Below are 18,162 nucleotides of genomic sequence, written 5' to 3'. Positions count from 1 at the left end.
ATGAAGAATTGTATTTTGAAAGGGTGAAATTTAGGTTTAGCCTCATTTGGGTTGTAGATGGCCTAAAACAACTCGTAAGTCTAAATGAACACTACCACTACCTAAAGAAGCGCTGTCAAACTGACCTCATCTAGCCTTGAAACAAATGCAAAATATGTGGTAGATATGGGGAAAACATGGCTTCCATCGATCTAATTGTTAGCGAACAAATTTGAAAATCAAACAATCATAGCAAAAAAACAATTGGGTAGTGTTTGGGTGTGGTCTAAAATCCAATCTGAGGTCAAGGTGGAACCCAACTCCAAGTATAGGCGGAACCCAATTCTAAAAGGCCAAGACAAGAAAAAACCAGAATGGTCTCACTACCTGGATGCCTTTTTGCAAAGGTCAAGGTGGCTAGGATGTGATTTTGGCTGAAGGTGTGTGAGAGCTGGTCAGGCAAGCAGACTTTGCTAGTTTTCGAGATGGAGGTGTGGCTAGGTTTGCTGTTGTGAGGATGGCTGGTTGGGTCTTCAAGTTGCAAAAGAATATTGGGTGTGCTGGCGTGATTTTATGGCTGAAGTTTGCTCACTATTTAGCTTATATATATCAAGTGTTAAAACACTTGCACAAAACAAACTTTTAATACACACACACACACACATATATATATATATATATATACACAGAGAGTTTCAATTGAGGGATCCCTCAAATAAGCTTATTTGAGGGACACCCTTTGTAGGGCCCACTCCGAATTGTATTTCACTAATCCAAACCGTCTATTTTGTAGATACTCATTCAAGTATTATCTCTACAAAAAATCACTTGAATCTGATATCATTTGACCACTCAATTGAGTTCTTGAAATTTTAGTACTTTCTTGAAGCATCGTGTTCATTGATTTTGTAGGACACAATTGGATGTTGAAACGGTTTCCGATTTGTCTAATTTTTTGCAAGGATGATCTATGAATATAGACTTAAAAAATAGATAGTTTGGATCGTTGAAAATAAATTCGTAGAGTACCCTAAAGTGTGTCCCTCAATAGAAGATGACTGTATATATACATATATATATATATATGTATATATATAAGATGGCCTTACGGTTTGCTTAGTTAAAGTTTTCTGAAGGCCAACTTGGCCTTCACATGTTGATTTGGTCAACTCAATGGCCTTCACTTATATACATATATATATATATATATATCTCATTCCATATTTTCTCATAATTTTCACAATCATTTTGTGAATTGAAGGATGAAAATGCAAATCTAAGTTGAGGGAGCATTGGTCCTAAAAAGCCTTATTTTGTTTATATTTAAATACTTAATGTCTTATTATTTTCTCACAAAAATTTCAAAGTTTCTCTTGTTCATCCATTAAAAAAAAAAAAAAACTAAACCAAAATTAATTATAAATGAAATTGGGTGTCTGTATCAAAAACCAACAATTAGTTAGCAAATTCTACAAGTAACAAAGTTTGTCAGCGGACATTATATGTAATCTCAATCGGACAAGCTCATTGTGTGGTTTTATAAATTTTTTTTGTTAAACTAGTAGATAATTGATTAAATAAACATGTCTCGAAGTTTCATTCAAAAAGTTCATATTTTTAAACTATTTTCATTATTTTTATTCAATTTTTACTCATATAGATATTTCTATTAAAATTTCCATGTTTTGGGACTCTCGTGTCACGCCCCAACCCACAGATTTACGTAACCTTGGGTTAAGACGTGATTCACACCTTAATTATAGAATTTAATAAAAACTATAACTAAAATGTGAAGAAACATTTAAATAAATAAAATAAAAAAATGCATTTAATGATATATTGTAATTCTAAATTGTTAATGAGGACAAAATGGTCATGAAAATTGTTTATTTATTATTGGCTCATTTTCCCAAACTTTCCCATGAGAAGGGAAAACAAAACCCAAGTTGGGAGGATGACTTCACTTTCCCTCCTACTTTCCTATGGGCCAGGCAATGATTTCCTATGCCTTGACTTACCAAATATGGGAAAAGAATTGATTTCCCATCCCCAAGTCTCATTTTCCATGAACCAAACGAGGTCTAAATAACAACACTCACCACTCCAAGAAATCAATATGAAAAAAGAATAAAGAGAAACATGTGCCCCTTAGGTTTCAAAAGGATTCATTCACATTTGTGTCTCCAAGCTACCTAAGCATCAAATACTTCTTTATGTTGCTGGCCCGCGTTAATCTACAACCATATGTTGTTGATGATCATCATTAAGATTATGCTTCCATATTAACCCAAAAATAAATAAATAAATAAATATATATATATATATTTAAAGGTATATGACATGTACTTTTTGGCCCTTGGGTAGGACCTGGGCTTAGTCTATTTTAGATAGGATTACCCTGGCCCGCCCCATTTTACAGACATTGATAGGAATCTCTATCTGAGTTGGCACTATGGTTAGTTGTTAACCATCAGTTAGGCTATGGTTAGTTGAGAGTTGGTTAGGTTAACTCTAAATTAATTGAGAGAGTCTGTATTGAGGAGTTAGTTGAGAAATTGTATTATGGTTCTTTGTTAAGAAATAATATCATTATTGTCTTTGAGATATTGAGTCAAGGTAGAAGGCATGTTATATCAGGCATACTCTTAGAGTTTTGTTTCATATCCTCAAAATTTTCACTCTTAGGGTTTTGTCTCACGCCCTCAAAGTTTTCACTCTTAAGTTTAGTTTCAAACTCCCAAAGTACTATTTATATAGATAAATGACTTTCCCAAGAAGAATAATGCAGTAATGGCTAAAGGCCCAAAAAAATAAGTTTGAGAAAGTTAACAACAAAATACATGTAAAGTTTAGGGCATTCTATTCTATATGCAAACAAAATACGACTAAGGTCCAATTTTTTATGTACCCACATATGTAAGAACAAACTATTTTTCATGCTTAGAATTATGCTAGATGTTTTTTCAAACCAGGGATTAGGGTTCTTGGCTCGAAATTTTGGGTTAAGCTGGGCCTATTGAGTCTTTTTTTTAGGCTAGGTCAAGCTAAATATGGACCTAGCCTGGCCAAAAGGGTGATCGTGGTGTGTATATGTACCGCACACTTAACAATTGAATATTTTTTTCTTCTATAGATAGATAACAATTGATGATCATCAAGATTCTGCTTCGACACTAACTAAAAAAAAATTTGATGAGTTAAAATTAGAAGGGAAAAAGAGAAATGAAAAAAGAAAGCATTATGTGGGATACCTTAACTAATCATAAGGAAGGACCAAAGCTAATCTTCTTGTGAACAAAGAAACCACATAAATCTATGAGTTGTTCCAGGAACTATGAAGTAAGCTCTTCTTCTACTTCATGTTTTTTCTTAACAAACTAAATATGTTACATATACTTTCTATCTAATGTATTTGTATTAAGAAATTTACAAAGTAATTAGTGTGATGTGCGTACCAAAGGATTTTGGTTGTTCTCGGTCAAGATTTTACGGATATGATGTACAATGTTTTCTGAGTAAGTATGCACTCCCATGACATTATTTTGATAACCATCTTCATGCTTAATACCTGTTTGGTCATAAACGGACTCAAAAGCTATAGCATACTTGGGTTTTTTAATGGTTGTTTTGATGTTAGTATTCCTTCTCACGAAATATTTATAGTAGTCATTCAAGTTTTGCAATCCTTGAAGTCACATGAAGGCATGAAGGGGAAAAGAGTATCTCCTATTATACCTTAATGGATATGTTAAAGAATACTTATGTGACTTCTCGATGGAATGATGTGCATTGATGGGATTTGTCAATCAAAGGTTGAATACAAATTTGACTTCTTGATGGAATAATGAATAATGATAGTATTTGTTGATGGAAGGTCAAGTACTCATATGATTTGTTGATGAAAGGATGATTGTGTATTAGGCCCGACCCAAACCAATTTTTTTTTTTTTTTTAAAAGGCCCGATAGGCCCGACCCTAACTTTAAGGGTGTGAAACAAAACCTAAGAGTGAAAACTTTGAGGGTTTGAAACAAAACCTAAGAGTGAATACAAAACCAAAGTAGATGAACATATAACCAAAGGTACTAAGCACACTTAGATTATTTTAATCAACCTACATGCAACTAAGGACGGTAGATGAGAATTTTCAACTTCCCTTATATTAACCTAATATATATTTGAACTAGAAGGGGAAAAAAAGGCAAAATTTTAAGATATACTTACTGAATGATACTTCGATAATTATCCACGATAGAATTGTCATTCCACACTTGGCGATGACTTTGTAAATACTTAGTTAATGGCTGCATATATCCATTCATTCTATATTTGGATGCTGCATATCCCTTCGTTCTTTATTTTCTCACTATTAGGATATTGAACTCTTAGTCTTAGGGTTTGGAGTGGACTACTGGCGGTGCCTTTGACTTCTCGATGGAACAATGAATACTGATGGGATTTATTGATGGAAGATTGAGTACTCATGTAATTTATTGATTAAAGGGTGATCGTGTATTAGGCCCGACCCTAACCCAATTTTTTTTTAAAAGGCCCGATAGGCCTAACTTTTAGTGTGTGAAACAAAACCTAAGAGTAAAAACTTCGAGGGTTTGATACAAAACTTAAGAGTGAAAACAAAACCCAAGTAATCAACATATAACCAAAGGTGCTAAGCATACTTAGATTATTTTAATCATCCTACATGCACCTAAGGACAATAGATGAGAATTTTCAACTTCCCTTATTACTAACCCTATATATATTTGAACTATAAGGAAAAATATGCAAGATTTTAAGATACTTACCGAATAATTCTTCGATAATTATCCATGATAGTTAAATGAAAATGTGAAAGAAAAAGGCATATTAAATGAAAAAAAAAGGGTGGTATGTGCCTAACCAAAATTTTTAGGTTTGGGCCAAACTTTACTAGCTTTTTTATTTTGGGGCCAAACTGAGGTTTCAAAGGACTCGACTCGGGTCCACCCTTCAGACTAGACCTAACATAAGGTAAAATGATGTTTAGAAAATATATATATATATATATATCTTTGAACTATAAGGAAAAAGAAAAACATAAGGTAAAGTTTTTAAGATACTAATCGAATGATTATGCGGTACTTATCCACAACACAATTTCCCTTTCGCATAACATTATCACTATTTAATAAGTCAGTTAATGGTGGCATACACAATCCTATTTGCCTCAGAAGAATTGCCCACAAAATTAAGTTTGGAAAAGTTAACAACAAAGTACATGTAAAGTTGAGGGCATTATATTCTATATACAAACAAAATACAATTAAAGTCCAATTCTTTTATGTTCTATATGCACATACACAAAAATAAATTATTTTTCATGTGTGGAATTATACTACGTGTTTTTCCAAACCATAGATTAGGTTACATACCCTAAATTTTGGGTTAGGGCCGGGCCTATTGGGCTTTTTTTATTTTTCAAGTCGTGTCAAGCCAAATATGGGACTAGACGGACCAAAAGTGTGATCGTGTTGTGTATACGTACTGCACCCTTAACAATTGAACTTTTTTCTTTTTGTATTTCATATATATACCGAATTTATAGATAGATAACGGTTGATGATCATCAAGATTCTGCTTCGAGACTAACCAAAAAACATTTGATGTGTTAGAATTAGAGGGGAAAAAGAGAGAAGAAAAAAGAAAACATTAGGTGGGATACCTTACCTAATCATAAGGAAGGATTGGACACTAATCTTTTTATGAACAAAGAAACCATATAAATCTATGCGTTGTTCAGGGAACAATGAAGTTAGCTCTTATTCTTCCTCATATTTTTTCTTAAAAACAAATATAATTAAATATACTTTCTATCTAATATATTTGTATTAAGAAATTTACAAAGTAATTAGTGTGTGCATACCAAAGGATTTGATTGTTCTTGGTCAAGGTTGTAAAGAAACGATGTAGAATGTTTTCTGAGTAAGTAAGCACTCCCACGACATGATTTTGATAACCATCTTCATGCATACTATTTGTTTGGTCATTAACGGACTCAAAAGCTATGATGTACTTAGATTTTTAAATGGTTGTTTTGATGTTAGTGTGTAAGATCTATAGTCGTCATCCCAGTTTTGCAAACCTTGAAGTCTTATGAAGGCATGAATGGAGAAAAAGTATATCCAATCATACCTTAGTTGATGTGTTAAAGAGTACTCATGTGACTTCTCGATGGAAGGTGTGTATTAGGCCCGACTCTAATACAAAATTTAAAAAAAGTACGATAGGCCCGACCATAACCCAAAATTTCGGGCCAAGAACACTAATCCCTGATTTAAAAAAATACTTAGCATAATTCCACTCACGATAGATAATTTGTTCTTACATATGTGTATACATAAAAGAATTGGACCTTAATTGTATTTTTTTTGTATATAGAATATACATGTATTAGCGATGTGATAAAAGTGTGCCGACTCCCCTCTTGTATCATTATCGTCACCAAGGATATTTGCAACCGCAAATATGAATTGGCTCTTATAGCTTATTTCCGCGTCAACTCCAGTAAAAACATAATTTAGAAGACTATCCTTATGCAATTGATTATCAAAGATAATTATGTATTAAAGATCCAAATGGCGTTTGTCATAATAATACATCTCAAATTCGGTAAACTTAATAATATCCCTAATAAAAACAATACATGTTAATGATGTTTAGGCTTATATATCTATATTTGAACTATATAGAAAAAGAAAAGCAAAAGGTAAAATTGTTAAGATACTAACCGAATGATTATGCAGTACTCATCCACAACACAATTGCCCTTCCACACAATATTATCACTATTGAACAAGTCATTTAATGGTGGCATCCCTCCAATAGTTCTTTATTTCTTTCTATAGGCTCTTCTTTTTCACTCTTAGGGTATTGTTTCACACCCTTAAAGTACTATTTATATAGCTGCATGACCTTCCCAAGAAGAATAGGAAAGGAAATCCTATTTACCAAAGGAAACAAAATCCTATTTGCCTCATGAGAATGACCCATAAAATTATGTTTGAGAAAGTTAACAACAAAGTACATGTAAAGTTTAGGTCATTAAATCTATGAGTTGTTTAAGGAACAATGAAGTAAGCTCTTCTTGTATTTCATAATTTTTCTATAAAAAAAAAGGATATTAAATATACTTTCTATTTAATATATTTATATTAAGAAATTTACAAAATAATTACTGCGATGTGGATACCAAAGGATTTTGATTGTTCTTGGTTAATGTTTTATGAATACGATGTACAATGGTTTCTGAGTAAGTAACCACTCCCACGACATCATTTTGATAACCATCTTCATGCTTAGTATTTGTTTGGTCATAAAAGGACTCAAAAGCTATGACATACTTAGATTTTTGAATGGTTGTTTTGATGTTAGTATTCCTTCTCGCTTAAGATCTATAATCGTCATCCTAGTTTTGCAAATCTTGAAGTTCATGAAGGCATGAATGAGGAAATAGTATCTCCCATTATGCCTTAGTTGATGTGTTAAAGAGTACTCATGTGACTTCTCAATGGAAGGTGTGTATTAGGCCTGTCCCTACCCAAAAAAAAAAAAAAAAAGTACGATACGCCCGATCCTAACCCAAAATTTTGGGCCAAGAACACTAATCCATGATTTGGAAAAACACCTAGCATAATTCCATACATAAAAGATAATTTATTCTTCCGTATGTGTATATATAAAAGAATTGGATCTTAGTTGTATTTTGTTTGTATATAGAATATACATATATTAGTGATGTTATAAAAGTGTGCCAACTCCCATTTTGTACCATTATCGTTACCAAGGATATGTACAACCATAAATATCATTCTTTCCACGTCAATCCCCTCTTGTACCATTATCATTACCAAGGATATTTGCAACCATAAATATCTTTCTTTCCGTGTCAACTTCCCTCTTGTACCATTATCATTACCTAACTCAAAATTGGGTATTACAATTTTTTTCTGCGTCAACTCCACCAAAAATATAATTTAGAAGACTATCCTTCTTCACTCGATTATCGACAATAATTATGTGTTGAAGAACCAAATGGACTTGTCAAAGTGCATCTCAAATGATTAGTTTACTAGTTGTTAATAAATTGATCTTTTAAAGGATGAACAAAGAATGATTAGTTTTTCCCCTTCAACATGGACACACAACAAGAAAAATAATGGTAGATTACTTGTTTCTGTTATGTAACAACATATCAAGTAAATCAACATATAATTAAAGGTGCTAATTATAATTAGATAATTTTAATCAACCACCTAATGACAGTAGTTTCAATTGTCATTCGAAAGTGATGATATGTTGGACATTCATGGTTATCTAATTTATATATCCTGCAAGTGTAATTTTTCTTAGTGACATAACAGTCACATCAGTTAAGTTTTACATGAAACACAATCAAATTAATTAAGGATCCAATTAATCAAATGCAAGAGGGTGCAAGTAGTTCACATATTCTTGCATGATTTAGTAGTTCCTATATGTTCGTTATATATAATTTGTCAAACAACTTGCACACAAGTTTCAGCAAGAAGAATAGATATTTTAGGGGGCTAGCTTGGTCTTCTAGCACATGAAACATCTAGTGGGATCTTCGAGCCAAAAGTTTTAGCAAAATCAAAATGAAGTTGAAAACAAATAACCAACACAGGAAATTGATTAAATTTATATATATATATATATAAATATATATATATATATTTGACAAGACAAAGGTGTCTGTCCCCCCAATTGCCTCTTCATGGAGACAAGAATAGATAGTGGGAGCCTTTATAATTTCTCTTTTGAGGGCTCCAGGTTAATAATACTTCCAAAACATAAGTTATTGATTGGATTTCAAAATATCATCTTTTTTCTTTTTTCTTTCTCCTTTCTCTCTTGTCTAAGTCATTTCATTTGATACTCTTTAGGACACTTTACTTGGATGCCAAATATGCCAAAGTGATTGAATGATTAAGTGTTAATCACATGTTGATTTAAATGATTCTATATTAATCTATATTCCAGCTGCATTCAGAACCACATATAATTCCCTCCTAACAGCATTTGCAAACACATCACTATGGCTGGTTAATTGATCATTTCTTCTTTTGTGTGATATTGGTGTTGCTTTGTCAATTTACCCATAGAAGCATAACAGCAACTGTTCACTTACATAACCTATTAAACACCCGTCAATTATTAAAGGGTGTGCAAAGTCATGCATCTTTCTTTATGGATGCTCTGAAGTTCCTATGTATATATATAAAACAAACTTTAGACTTCAGATTGCACAACCATTGTTACATGTTCCTGACCACCCTACCCCAACTTCTTATATATTTTATTGCAGTTAGTAATTTAATATATTATTGATAGAGACTGAGATTTTCATAGTGGAGAACAATAAACTATTTGACCAAAAATTGGCTCAGTTTGCTTTGACAAAAGGTTTGGACAAAAGTGCTTGATATACACTTCACCATGGACAAATTGACAAAGCAGGTAACCATAGAGCTAGTTGGGTGGTTTTGAGTAAGATATGTCAGTGGGTGGAGCTAGGGTTTAGGATTGATGTTAGGAAGCTTAACAAGGGTAAACGAAGTATGTGATTAGGGCTCACGTGTCAGCAACAAAACAAAATTGCCAATTCCTGTGTGTCCATGTGAAAATGAATTTACTTGTGTTTGCAGAAGGTTTAATCATTTTATTAGTCCCTGAACTTTGACCCGATTTGCATTTGAGTACCTCAGTTTTCAAAATGATTCCCGTGGACCTTTGACTTTAGTTTCATTTGGACAAATGGTCATGCCGTCAATTTTGTTAACTTCTTCTATGAAATGTAGGGGCAAAATGGTATTTTTATATTAAAACAAAAAAAAAGAATACAAAAATCATATCTTTAAAATAACAATAAAATCAAATTAAATAAAAAACCAACAAACAAAAAAAATAAAGTTTGGGGGGGAGCAGAAATCAGGATAGAGGAGGAGAGAGAGAGTTTAATTTTAATTTTTAAAAATTTTAAAAATTTTAATTCATATTTTAATCAATTTTGATACAAAAATACCATTTTGCCCCTGCATTTAACAAAAGAGTTAACAAATTTGACGACAGGACCATTTGTCCTAACGAAACTAAAGTTAAAGGACTACGGGAACCCTTTTGGAAATTGAGGGACTCAATGCAAATCAAATATAAATTAAGAGACTAATAAAACGATTAACCCTTTGCAGAATGATCTAATGATTGAGTATCAGTGCAAACTTAATTATGGTCCCTATAATAATAATAATAATAATACAATTACAGAGGCAAAGCCTTGGCCTTACGGTTTGCCTAGTACCAACTTGGCCTCTCTATATGAGCATACTCTCTATATTAAAAACAATTCACAACAAGTTTCATGATTGTAAGTCTTTACATTGATGATCTGATTTTTACCTGAAATAATCTTAATATGTTGAATGAGTTCAAGCTCTCCATGATGAAAGAATATGAGATGACAGATTTAGGAGAAATGCATCATTTTCTTGGTATAGAAGTTCACTACTCCGAAAAAAGAATTTTCATTTCGCAAGAGAGTTATGCGAAGGAAGTTTTGAAGAAGTTTTGGCTGGAGAATGCAAATTCAGTCTCAATTCCATGTGTTACAGGCTTAAAATTGAGCAAAGATGGTGAAGGAAAACTTGTGAACTCTACAATGTTTCGAAGTTTGGTTGGAAGTCTAATGTATATGGCTGCCACAAGGCCAGACATCATTTTTTCAGTAAGTTTGGTGAGCAGATTTATGGAAAAGTCATATTCCAATCATTGGGAGGCTGCAAAGAGAATTTTGAGATATGTCAAAGGGGCTGTTGATTATGGTATTTTTTATGAAGAAAATATTCCTATCAATCTTGTTGGTTATACTGATAGTGACTTGGCAGGAAGTGTTGATGATTGCAAAAGCACTTCCGGTTACGTTTTTAATCTTAGAAGTGGTGTTTTTTCTTGGAGTTATAAGAAGCAACCTATTGTGGCTCTCTCTACAATAGAAGCATAATACATTGCTGCTTCTTAGGCAAGATGTCAGATTCTGTGGTTACGAGGAATTTTGGAAAGTCTTAAGAGTAAAAAAGTCCCACAAGTTTGTTTTGTGACAATAATTCAGCAATTTCAGTTTCAAAAGATCCAGTTTTACATGGGCGAACAAAACACATTCTTATTCGTTGTCATTTTCTGAGGGAGAGCTTGTTAATGAAGGTGTTATTCATGTGAAGTATTGCATGACTACAGATGAACAAATGGCTGATGTGTTTACAAAACCTCTTGGTGGACAGATTTACAAAAGAGATGTTTCAAGATTGGGAATTTGATGCAAGTTTGGTTTATGGGAGGCATTGTTGGAGAAATTAAACCAAATATGTTGCATTCAAGAAGTTTCAATATGCTATTATGTTGAGTCTTTTCTTATTCTCTAATTTAATAAGTTCATGTATTAATGAATTGAATAAACTGTCAGCTTCATGAATTAGTGGGTTGATGAAGAGTCTAAGATATGAGAGTGGGTTAATCGGTTATGACAAGAGAAGTCTTTAAATAGGTCTTTTATCATTGTTATTTTTGTGTATGCTGAATTATAATGAAAGAACATATTTTTCTAAGAAACTAGTGTCCATTTGTTTTATTTTAATTCTCTTCCTCCTACACTACTTACAGAGGTTCCTATCTTCTCTTTGAAAACAAGGTCATCATCCATTGTTTTCTGTTAGCTCTAAAGTCTCCATTATTTTCTGTAAAACCACTTGAATTTACAAAAATCAATTGAAACTAGTAGACCTCTTAGTTCTTGTTCCCAAATTTCAATTCTCTCTCTTATCTTTGCATATTAATTTATACGAGTGATTTGATGCTAGTATTGTCATCAAATTGCAACAGAAAATCCAGTAGCTCTAGTGTTCTTCGAGTACAAAGAACAGAGAAAAATACTCAGGAATTTTTTTTTGGAAAAGAGCTCATCAGATAGTAACAAATAAGAGGGGAAAAAAGAACTAAGAACCATGACAACCACAATAAAGGAAAATTAAAAGACTTTCAACATTTCGTTTCATTTATATGTAGGCAATGTCAAAACATCAATTAAATCAAATACCAGTAGTGCCACCACCACCACCGTGAAACTCCAAACAAAAAAAATGAGCTAGCTACTTGGATTGACAAATCTGGTCCAAGCTTATATATATACATGTATTTTACCAAGCTTTTCTAGTTTGACAATGTTTGAGAAAACAATAATAATGATATACTTGTTGTTGCGAGAAAATAAGAAGCGGATAGTATACAGGAATTGGAAGCATTGTATAAATTTTCATAGTTGGGTACATACACCCTTAACTTAAAGATGATCACCATGTTCTACATCTCGACCACCAGTTCTGCTACCTGATGTAGATATGCAGGCTTTGGCATTCATGGATCAATGGGATAAACATAAGTAAATAAGCACGTCTGTAATGGTGTCATAATAAGAGGGTTTATCTTATCATTTCTAATAATTATGGGTTCAATGCCATTTTCAGTTACATTTTCATGGCTTTATTGCAAGGGGCAATATACAGCTTTGTAATATGAACATGTAATCAGACTTTTGAATATAGAATTGAACCATTTCAAAGGAGTTTAATCTCTCTTTGTGTTAAGTGCCTTTCTCTCTTGAGAGATTGTTGCTTTTGTTCCTAGTTCTCTTATTTTCAAGGTTGTACTAGAAACATAGCAATCTAGGGTTTTCATGTCTCTCCTTGCACTTGGAGATAGTGGACCCTAATTTACATGTGTTTTGCTTGGCCCTGCATTAATACATTTAGGGTTCACAAAGGGCTCAAGATAGACAACGACAGTTTTTAATAAACCGTCGACTTTTATCTATAAACAACGACGGTTTTTAACAAAAAAACTGTCGTCTTTACCTCAAAACGACGACAGTTTAACTAAAAACTGTCGTATTTACGGATAAACAACGACGTTGAAAAGCCGTCATAGTTTAATACTCCAAAAGATGGCGGTCGATTTAACGATGGTTTTCAAAGCATCACAACGACGGTCACCGTCGTCTATTTCATTTTTTGTAGTAGTGCGTGTTGTGTATATGTACTACACCCTGAACAATTGAACTTTTTCTTTTGTATTTCATATATATACCTAATTTATAAATAGATAATGATTGATGATCATCAAGATTCGGCTTCGAGAGTAACCAAAAAACATTTCATGTGTTAGAATTAGAAGGGAAAAAGAGAGAAGAAAGAAGAAAACATTAGGTGGGATACCTTACCTAATCATAAGGAAGGACCGGACGCTAATATTCTTATGAACAAAGAAACCATATAAATCTATTAGTTGTTTAGGGAACAATGAAGTTAGCTCTTCTTCTTCTTCATATTTTTTCTTAAAAAACAAATATGTTAAATATACTTTCTATCTAAGATATTTGTATTAAGAAATTTACAAAGTAATTAGTGTGATGTGCATACCAAAGGATTTTGATTGTTCTTGGTCAAGGTTGTAAAGATACGATGTACAATGTTTTCTGAGTAAGTAAGCACTCCCACGACAAGATTTTGATAACCATCTTCATGCATACTATTTGTTTGGTCACAAACGGACTCAAAAGCTATGATATACTTGGATTTTTAAATGGTTGTTTTGATGAAGGCATGAATGGAGAAATAATATCTCCAATCATACCTTAGTTGATGTGTTAAAGAGTACTCATGTGACTTCTCGATGGAAGGTGTGTATTAGGCCCGACTATAACACAAAATAAAAAAAAAAGTATGATAGGCCCGACCATAACCCAAAATTTCGGGCCTAGAACACTAATCCCAACTGGTTTAAAAAAAATACTCAGCATAATTCCACTCATGAAAGATAATTTGTTCTTACGTATGTGTATACATAAAAGAATTGGACCTTAGTTGTATTTTGTTTGTATATAGAATATACATGTATTAGCGATGTGATAGAAGTGTGCCAACTCCCCTCTTGTATCATTATCGCTACCAAGGATATTTGCAACTGTAAATATGAATTGGCTCTTACAGATCGAATATCAACAATAATTATGTGATAAAGATCCAAATGATACTTGTCATAATACAACTCAAATTCGGTAAACTTAATAATATCCCTAATAAAAACAATACATGTTAATGATATTTGTGCTTATATATCTATATTTGAACTATATAGAAAAAGAAAAACAGAAGGTAAAATTGTTAAGATACTAACTGATTGATTATGCAGTACTCATCCACAACACAATTGCCCTTCCACACAACATTATCACTATTGAACTAGTCATTTAATGGTGGTATGCCTCCAATAGTTCTTTATTTCTTTCTACATGCTCTTCGTTTTCACTCTTAGGGTTTTGTTTCATACCTTCAAAGTTTTCACTCTTAGGGTTTTGTTTCACACCCTCAAAGTACTATTTATATAGATGCATGACCTTCCCAAGAAGAATATGAAAAGAAATCCTATTTACCAAAGGAAACAAAATCCTATTTGCCCCACAAGAATGACCCATAAAATTAAGTTTGAAAAAGTTAACAAGAAAGTACACGTAAAGTTTAGGTCATTAAATGTATGAGTTGTTTAGGGAACAATGAAGTAAGCTCTTCTTGTATATCATAATTTCTCTAAAAAAACAAGGATGTTAAATATATTTTCTATCTAATATATTTATATTAAGAAATTTACAAAATAATTACTGCGATGTGGATGTCAAAGGATTTTGATTGTTCTTGATTAAGGTTTTACGAATACGATGTACACTGTTTTCTGAGTAAGTAACCACTCCCACGACATCATTTTGATAACCATCTTCGTGCTTAGTATTTGGTTGGTCATAAACGGATTCAAAAGCTGTGACATACTTAGATTTTTTAATGGTTGTTTTGATGTTAGTATTCCTTCTCGCTTAAGATCTATAGTCGTCATCCCAGTTTTGCAAACCTTGAAGTCTCATGAAGGCATGAATGAGGAAATAGATCTCCCATTATACCTTAGTTGATGTGTTAAAGAGTACTCATATGACTTCTCGATGGAAGGTGTGTATTAGGCCCGTCCCTATCGAAAATAAAAAATAAAAAAACGTATGATAGGCCTGATCCTAACCCAAAATTTTGGGCCGAGAACACTAATCCATGGTTTGGAAAAACACCTAGCATAATTCCATACATAAAAGATAATTTATTCTTACGTATGTGTATACATAAAAGAATTGGACCTTAGTTGTATTTTGTTTGTATATAGAATATACATATATTAGTAATGTCATAAAAGTGTGCCAACTCCCCTTTTGTACCATTATCGTTACCAAGGATATTTACAACCATAAATATCCTTCTTTCCACGTCAATCCCCTCTTGTACCATTATCGTTACCGAGGATATTTGCAACCATAAATATCTTTCTTTCTGCGTCAACTTCCCTCTTGTACCATTATTGTTACCATTATCATTACCTAACCCAAAATTGGCTCTTATAGATTCTTTCTGCGTCAACTCCACCAAAAACATAATTTAGAAGACTATCCTTCTTCACTCGATTATCATCAATAATTATGTGTTGAAGAACCAAATGGCAATTGTCATAGTGCATCTCAAATGATAGTTTACTAGTTGTTAATAAATTGATCTTTTAAAGGATGAACAAAGAATGATTAGTTTTTCCCCTTCAACATGGACACACAACAAGAAAAATAGTGGTAGATTACTTGTTTATGTTATGCAACAACATATTAATTTAACCCAAGTAAATCAACATATAATTAAAGGTGCTAAGTATAATTATATTATTTTAATCAGCCACCTAATGACAGTAGTTTCAAATGTCATCCGAAAGTGATGATATGTTGGACATTCATGATTATCTAATTTGTATATCTTGCAAGTTTAATTTTCCTTAGTGACATGACAGTCACATCAGTTAAGTTTTACATGAAACACAATCAAATTAATGAAGGATCCAATTAATCAAATGCAAGAGGGTGCAAGTAGTTCACATATTCTTGCATGATTTAGTAGTTCCTACATGTCCTTTATATATAATTTGTCAAACAACTTGCACACAAGTTTCAGCAAGAAGAATAGAACTTTGGGGGGCCAACTTGGTCTTCTAGCATGTGAAACATCTAGTGGGATCTTAGAGCCAAAAGTCTTTAAATAGGTCTTTTATCATTGTTATTTTTGTGTCTGCTGAATTATAATGAAGAGCCTATTCTTCTAAGAAATTAGTGTCCATTTGTTTTATTTTATTTCTCCTACACTACTTACAGAGGTTCCTATCTTCTCTTTGAAAACAAGGCCATCATCCATTGTTTTCTGTTAGCTCTAACGTCTTCATTGTTTTCTATACAGCCACTTGAATTTACAAAAATCAATTGAAACTAATAGACCTTAGTTCTTGTTCCCAAATTTCCATTCTCTCTCTTATCTTTGCATATTAATTTATAAGAGTGATTTGATGCACGTATTTTCATCAAATTGCAACACAAAATCCAGTAGCTCCAGAGTTCTTCAAGTACGAAGAATAGAGAAAAATGCTTGGAATTTTTTTATAAAAAAAAGCTAATCATATAGTAACAAACAAGAGGGAAAAAAACAGAACTAAGAACCATGGCAACAACAATAAACGAAAATTAAAAGACTTTCAACATTTTGTTTCATTTATATGTAGGCAATGTCAAAACATCAATTAAATCAAATACCAGTAGTGCCACCACCACCACTGTGAAACTCCAAACAAAAAAAATGAGCTAGCTACTTGGATTGATAAATCTGGTCCAAGCTTATATATATACATGTATTTTACCAAGCTTTTATAGTTTGACAATGTTTGAGAAAACAATAATAATGATATACTTGTTGTTGCGAGAAAATAAGAAGCAGATGGTAATACAAGGAATTGGAAGCATTGTATAAATTTTCATAGTTGGGTACATATACCCTAAACTTAAAGATGATCACCATGTTCTACATCTCGACCACCAGTTCTGCTACCTGATGTAGATATGCAGGCTATGGCATTCATGGATCAATGGGATAAACATAAGTAAATAAGCACGTCTGTAATGGTGTCATAATAAGAGGGTTTATCTTATCATTTCTAATAATTGTGGGTTCAATGCCATTTTCAGCTACATTTTCGTGGCTTTATTGCTGGGGGCAATATACAGGTTTGTTATCTGAATATGTAATCAGACTTTTGAATATAGAATTGAACCATTTCAAAGGAGTTTCATCTCTCTTTGTGTTAAGTGCCTTTCTCTCGAGAGATTGTTGGTTTTGTTCCTAGTTCACTGATTTTCAGGGTAGTGCACTTGGAGATAGTGGACCCTAATTTACCTGTCTTTTGCTTGGCCCTGCATCAGTACCTTTAGGGTTCACAAAGGGCTCAAGATAGAGTAGCAGTATTTTTCAGATGTAAGGGACTACTCGCTAAGTTGTTGATCAACTAATTCATCCACTAAAGCACCACCTTGATGCACTATGAGAATCGACGCCCTGGCCACAATGTTGGATGATGCCAATGTATCTCCCAAGGGTCCGAGCTCCGGGCAGTCACCCCACTCCGATAGCCCAAACGTGAGTGGTGAAGAAACTGTTCCCACGATATAAAGATCATAGTCATTTCCCATGGCGCTTATCAATTTGAGAGTTTCCTCCACATTGTTCACCACCTCGTTAATTAATCTTATGGAGGGTTGGTTCCTAGTATTGAACACGAAGCTCTCTATATATTGGTCGTCTAGCTGTTTCTCCTTTTCGTTTTCCTCTGTCACCTCTAAAATATTCTTGTCTTCGTCCTCATGATGATCATGATCATTATTAGGATTGTCGGGACGGAGATCTGAATCAACTGACGCATCTTTGCCGATGATGAAACGAACCACAGTTAAGCTGATATTAGGATTAGGGCTAGGATTGCTAGCCATCCTCCATGCATATGCCAATGCCTCACGGTCGTCTGGCCCACCAATGAAGAGCATGGCGCAGCGGCAGCAGCCATGGCCATCGTCATTTTTAATGTTAGATGGATCAGTGAGCCCACGATCCACGAAGATGGCCACCGAACAAGAAGCGTTCTCTAGAAGGTTCTTGTTAACGCCTCTAAAAGAGGAGTTTCCGTT

This window comes from Prunus mume, linkage group LG3 (assembly GCF_029339155.1).
Source record: "Prunus mume cultivar Tortuosa linkage group LG3, ASM2933915v1, whole genome shotgun sequence".
NCBI lineage: Eukaryota > Viridiplantae > Streptophyta > Magnoliopsida > Rosales > Rosaceae > Prunus > Prunus mume.
The sequence above is the reverse complement of the archived record's forward strand: the minus strand, read 5'-3'. Positions refer to the sequence as shown.